Genomic DNA, 7293 nt, shown 5'->3' on the forward strand with positions numbered 1-7293 from the left:
TCTGAAATTCAATGTGAAATGTCATTAACAAGTGGGAATTTGGGCAAACAGAGGTAGGCAAGTGAAAACAATGTTTATTGTGAACAGATTCTTTATTTACATCAGATTAAAAATGCGTTTCATTCACGATTCGGTTCGTGCATTTCATTGGAAGGTAATATCCAAACTATCGAAAGCTCCTATCTGATAATAATAGCTTCCAATATTTTCAGGTACGAAATAATTCATCGTCTAGCGGAATTAAAGTTGTCAGACATGGAAGCATGTAAGTAAATTTCTAATTCCGTGATCTCTGACTATTATAATATGTTCACATGGATTTAATGATAAAATTAGTTTTTTTTTTTTTCATTAGGCTCAAAGTTTGAACTTTGATTAACACGAAGAAAAATATGGCTCACCTGATGGTCGAAACGTTTCGGTGGCAAGGATCCTGGTTTCTGAAGCGGTGCAATCAATACAACAATCAAACCTGGTTGTTGCGTCGGACATCAGGTGCCAGAGTGAATTTCATGAGGTCACCGCCACCTTCTCAACATCAGTTGAGGCAAAATTAAAGAACGGGATACACTACAGATCATACTGGCTGAATATCTTATCATTTTGCTTTGATCGAGCCAATAGCGATAAGTTTGTTACTTAACCGTTGCTGCCAATTCATTCTACCGAGGAATCACTCTGTGCAACATTGTAATTTAAGCATTATTATTGACCAGAATTGTTTTTCAAACTTTATACCATTCAATTTGGTATCTTACTTTGACGCTTACTTTCACTCTCTTTGGCAATAAATTCAGATAAATAGTTCTTCAAGTCCTCCATTAGATTTTAGGGTTGAATTTTGTGAGGCAAACTGAACCAATCCAAATCTAGAAATGTTGAATAACTTCAATTAAGAATATATTTTAACTTAATCTCAGTTGACGGTGTCATCTAGCTAGCTAGTTGCAGTTATCACCCGTGCTTCGGTCTCGTGGAACCCGAGTGAAGTGTAAACTATGTATTCACTTACTAGTGCAAGTTGCTTTGCAAATAATCACTTGGTCTGTTATAGGATTCACTTACTCGCTCACTTTTTTATTACAATGCAATTTATCGATAGCTTGAAATCAAATCCAATTTTACACTCTTTACGGGGTCCTATGCTAAGACTGAAAGCTTGTGAATCTCCATTCATCGCAATTATGTCTCTATTTCATGTTAGCATTGTCTGGAACAAAAAAAAACCTCATTCTGAGATCGGAAATGGAACCTGAAACGCAAAAGTCATTCAGTGGCACGAATTGAAAAACAAGAATTTTATAATGGTTTCTGCGACACAGGGACTCTTTCCAAATATCCTTGTTACAAGGTGATGTTCGGAGGACTATGAACTAGATTTTGTATCGGATTATATTATTTGGAAAACGATCGTTATGAACTTCTGTTTTGGCAAGGTATCGAATTAGTTAAATGTGTGTCTCGCGACACTCAAAATCCTCCTCACGCATGGACGCACACTCGCGTGCAATATTTACTTGCTGTATCTGCGTCAAACCTCGCCGCTTGCCCGTGTCGCGACTCAAAACCAGAATTGGGCAGCAGAAATTACTTTTGTCATTTCATTACCCGTAAATTACAATTACAGTGAATAACTGTAATATTTAGTCACTAATTACAATTGCGGGAAATAATTATAAATTTTGATTTACCAATTACAGTAAGTATAAACTATTGTAATTTTATGATTATCAACTACAATTACTCGAAATAATTGTAATTTCTTTGTTGTCAATTGAAATTAATTGAAAGAATTGTAATTTTTTTGCTACTAATTACAATTACTTGGAACAATTGTAATTTTTCTGTTATCCATTACAAATAATGGAAATGATTATGTTTTTTTTTTCAAATTTCAATTGTTTTTCATAATTTATTCAAACAAATTACCTTTGGAAACGTAATGTCGAATTCTCAACGTAATTTCAAATTCCGAAAACATCGGGAACTTCATGGAGCTTACATATTCACATTGACTGGTCAAGCAAATTATTTAAACAAATTAATTTTTTAAAATAATGTGAAATCCTTGATCAGCTACCCAAAAAACTTTGGTAACCATAGCCCATCCACATATTGACTGTAAAAGACTCGTTCCGGTCACACCATTTGAATACTCCAAAAACGGAGTAAATTTATTTGTCTATTTGTTATTATTTCACAGGAATAACGTTAGAGAAAAAAATTCAATTGGACCACATCGTGTGGTTTACAATTACTCAAAAGAATTTTAATAATGTCTGATTTAATTACAATTACTGAGGATAATTGAAATGATTTCTGATTAAATTCCAATCACTGAAAGTAATTTTGATAAACTTTGATTAAATTCAAATTACTCAATGTAATTTTAATCAAATCCAATTCAATTACAATTACTGGAAATAATTTCGATGGACTCTGAGTCAATTACAATTATCAAAAGTAATTTCACCGAACTCCGATTCAATTATTATTACTAAAAATAATTTTAATGGAATTCGATGTCATTAAAAATTATCCTTAGTGATTTGTAATTGTTAATTTTTTATTACAATTTTGCCCAGCACTGCTCAAAACCTATCAGCTGTATCTCATGTATGGTCTACTGTCTCAAAATCATGTACGTGTGTAATCTATGTGTTCTCTCGCTCTGTAAACCATTACTTTGTGTAACGTTCTCGTGCGATACGATCTGTATCGCCGCATCAAGATCAATAAAAACCTCGGTTATTGTTAATCATTATCCCTCTCCATCTCAAAATCATTTCGTTTCATTTACACTCGTCCTCAATCACTAGTTCGCAGATCCTACGTCAATGATCCATATCTTCTTGCCATCTCTCTAAACAACTTCGTTGAAAATCAGATATTCATTTATTTTGATGGAACAAGGGATACAATCTTGAATCTGATAAGTCAATATCCTCGTAATAATGTACTGACATTACTATAAAACATGATTGTCCTTGAAGCTATTTGTGACGTTAAGGCGCATTTTGAGAAAGTTGATTTTCAACTTGTGTCACAGGATATGATCAACGTTCCTGATATCTACGCTCCGGATTAGATTTTCTACGTTTCGAACCGCACTGACATAAAATACAGAAATCATTTTAATAAATATATTATTACATGAATTTTCAATTTGAGTATTAGGTTCCCTTTATTCATCTATTATAGAATCTTGGTGATCGGTCAATTAAGTAAACGTATTTTTAGTTAACGTTGGGCTACCTAAAATTCACAAAGAGGATGTCCCATTAAGAATCATCGTATCATTTGTCAATAGCCCGACCTATACCTTAGCCAAGACAATTAATTCATGGCTTACCACCAATATCACACCTCTCACCTCGAGAGTTGAAGATAGCTTCTTCTTAGTTGATACAATAGAAACATTGATTATCCCAGACAATTATACGTTAATATCGCTACATGTAATATCACTCTTCACCAACGTTTCTACAGATCTCGCATTGCGTGCAGTAAACAACCATTGGGCTTCTCTTGAAAATAAAATCCCAATTTCCCTTATTGAACTTGATAAAGCTTTAAAAATATGTTTTGACTCCGCAATATTCAAATTTAATAACGATACTTATGCACAACAATTTGGTTTGCCCATGGGATCTCCTCTCACCCCAATCCTGTCAGACCTGGTCATGGAAGACTTGGAAACGTCTTGCATTAACAATCTTGGTTTTGATTTACCGTTCTACTTTCGATACGTGGATGATATTCTTACTGCCGTCCCAAAAGAAAAAATAGATCACACTCTTAATACTTTTAACCGATACCATCCAAGATTACAATTTACTACCGAAACAGAAGAAAATAACGCCATCAGTTTCTTAGATGTATTGTTGATACACAACAATAATAATATCAAAACAGATTGGTTTCACAAAAAAACCTGGTCACAAAGATACCTGAATTTTAATTCTCACCATCCAATGTCCTACAAAATAGGCACCATCATTAACCTAGTTGACCGAGCTATCAAACTTGCTAGAACAGAGTTCCAGGAAAAAAACCTGTCGCTCATATACAATATACTAAGATGGAATGATTACCCTCATGGCCTATTACACCAACATATTAATAAGAGACTCACCTACATCAACAACTTACCTGACAATAATATTGACTCTGCTCCCGCTGAAGATAACAATAGACCTGCTACTACATATATCCCCATCCCATATGAATCTGGTCTCTTTGAGTCACTTAACCGCCTATTCGTCAAACATAATGTCGAGTTTGTTGGAAAAAATTCAAAAGATTTACAACTAGTTTTTGATACAAGCAAAGACTAGATCCCCATGGGCAAACGATCTAATGTTGTGTATAAAATACCATGCAATGATTGCAATCAAGTTTACATAGGTCAAACTGGTCGACATCTCAACACCAGAATTAAGGAACACCAACGCAATGTACATGAGATTGAAGAACGTCACACAGCTCTAACGAAACATAGTGTCGATAAACAACACACTTTTAATTATGACAACACAAACATCCTTCATGAAGAACACAATTATTATAGAAGACTGTTACTAGAAATGTGCAACATTGTAGGTCACACCAATTCTGTTATTCGTAGACAAGATGTTGAACATTTAAGTAATATTTACAAACCTCTAATCTCCGCCCACACAACAAATATTGTTTAACCTTAACTACATACAAAAATAATTTTTTTGTCCCCATTACTCCGTCCTTTCTACATAACTTTTCTCACAAAATATTTATTGTTTTTCTGTATAATTGTTTATAATAGGTTCACCTTCACTCTGGATTATACTTGTTTTATTCCATCAGTCGTTATTCACCTGTTGACTCAATCGGTTCAACCAACAATTTTTCGTTAGACATGTGGAACTTAATTATAAAGAGCCTACCTCCACTTCTTTGACACTTGCGAATTAATTTTATTGCTAAAAAGACCTTCTTTAAAAACTTTTTAACACAATGACATACTGACTGTGAAGAAACATAGTTCTTTAATCTTCCTAATTAATGACTTCCAACTATTAACTTCCACATGTAAAATAACTTGAAGATTGACATTGACTACCGTCGCTCAAAAGAACACTGTCTCCACCAATTGTAATTGTGAATTCGACTACATCTTAGTCCACTTACTTAATTCAGAAAAAAGGTAAATAACACTTAAAGACATTCTTATTTCAATTAATCAAAAGGTTCTTACTAATCAATAATATATAATAGCTCTAAGAGTATTACATCTACAATATCTAAGTCTGATTACTTCTAGTACTATTATTTATTTTATAAAAAATCTTTTTGTTGTTCTTGACAGTGAAAAAAATAAATCGTTCTGAGGAGGGCCCATATCCGGGTCGAAACGTTAACTAAAGATACGTTTACTCAATTGACCGATCACTAAGATTATATAATAGATTACATACGAGGTCGAGAATTCTTATTCATCCCTTTATTTATTTAGTCGAACATCATTGAAAATTTACGGAATGAGCTCTGATAATCATTGGAAAATTTTAAATAGTAGTAGCAATAATTTATTGATCGGAAAAAATACATTGACTATCGACTATTTGTAAAGGTTGTTGAACTATTTTCGAGAAAAAAAGATTCACAGTTTTGTTACAGATAGTGAAATATTTAAATTTCTTGAACTCTCGGTTCAATGTCTCATTTTCGAAAATGACAAAATTCAATATTACCGCCTGTAATAAAAAGAGAGTGAGAAAGTTGCTTAGTTGCTTGAAAGTGGCGATGATCTTTGTACGTGTGATAGATTGAATAGGCAGATAACCGTGAATATTAGAGATGTAATTATTTTGGCCGTATCACCTGTTGAGAGAAAAAAATTTCATTGCCATTTTTAACGTAAAAAATAATAAAAGCGATCAAATAAAGTGTTCCCACCTACCTACTGCATTTCTTCTAAGCACCCAACAATTAAACAGATTTCTCATTTCAGTCGAATAAAACCAATTTTCAAAGAGCATTAGCATCAAGTTTCGACCGTTATTTGAAGAATCAACTTTCCGAGTCACTATCTCGACTGTTCGAGATTATAACCTCAAAAATTTGTATGAACTACGTCGCCGCCAGAAACGGAATTTGACAGTTGAAACTCGGAGTGGCATGCGCTTTGACCGTATAGTTTCCAGAGATTGTCCCGGTATACTGATTGCCGTCTATTTAACCCAAAGTGACTGATCAAAATATTGATTCACATATTTTCAATAGTTGATCATTACACTATAATAATGAATAGGTTTGTTCCATTATTATAGTACAACATTCAGATAATTCAATTTGAATTCAAAGTAAGAATAAGTTTCAATAAAAGAGAGCGAAGATTATTGATTATTATAATTATGCATGTTCTCTAGTGATGTGGCGTAATTTTCGAGCTGATTTCGATCATTTTTTTTTACAAAATTACAATTTTTTGGACCATATACTACTGGCGCATTGAGCCGATCATTAATAATTTCTCACATTTCATCGTGAATTATCTTCTTGTTATTTTTTTATACCCCAGTAGACAATGTTAATAGAATGTTAGCTATGGTAAATTATAAGAAAAACGTGAAAAAATCGTCCTTAGGTATTTTGGTATTTTAGTTTAACTAATTCTGAAAATAAACTTGACAATCGAGCCTGATCATTAGTCGTAAATAAAAATGTTTGTGATAACTACTTGAGGATTTTCAGCGCGTACCTGTCTGTAGGTTAGAATGACAAAAAATGTTCTTTGTTTACTACTTCATAGATTATTTTTAAAACGTAGTTAACAGTTCTTCGAATGTTATGCGAAAGAATAATGTTTAATTATGATGCTATAACTTAATCAACAAGTACAAATATTGGATTACTTAAACCTGATCGAAAAATTTTGAAAATTTTTAGTAATAAATACCAAATGTTCCTGAGTTATGTGCAAGATTGATTAGAAAGTTAATTGAAAAGAAGATCAGAAGAATGTGCAATGTTAATTTAAAAATATAATATTGTTGTAATGAAAGCGTTTATTAAGGTATAATAAATTTTTGTATGAATTATTTACTTATTCTGTAACTTCTTCAAGTCATTTCAAAAGTTTTAACAAACTCAATTTTGAGAAACCTTTCTGGAAATTTTCAGAAAGATCACATGATTTTGAACATTGGTGTGGAATCCTTGCTACATTATTTTCAAAACATTTTTTGAGATGTTTCATTTCAAATTTTATAAGGAAAAGTAGAAATATTTTTAAAACATTTCAAGAAATCT

At 32.5% G+C, this 7293-nt stretch overlaps 1 long non-coding RNA gene across 1 annotated transcript; it reads right to left on the reverse strand.

Moving 5' to 3' along the window:
- Positions 1–846: 846 nt before the first annotated feature.
- LOC124179591 lies at positions 847–5996 on the reverse strand. Its single transcript, XR_006870108.1, has 3 exons — positions 5942–5996; positions 5733–5862; positions 847–869 (listed from the first exon to the last, which is right to left on the reverse strand). It is a non-coding gene; the product is annotated as an uncharacterized LOC124179591 (long non-coding RNA).
- Between the last annotated feature and the right edge of the window lie 1297 nt (positions 5997–7293).

Source organism: Neodiprion fabricii, chromosome 4, assembly GCF_021155785.1.
Source record: "Neodiprion fabricii isolate iyNeoFabr1 chromosome 4, iyNeoFabr1.1, whole genome shotgun sequence".
Lineage (NCBI taxonomy): Eukaryota > Metazoa > Arthropoda > Insecta > Hymenoptera > Diprionidae > Neodiprion > Neodiprion fabricii.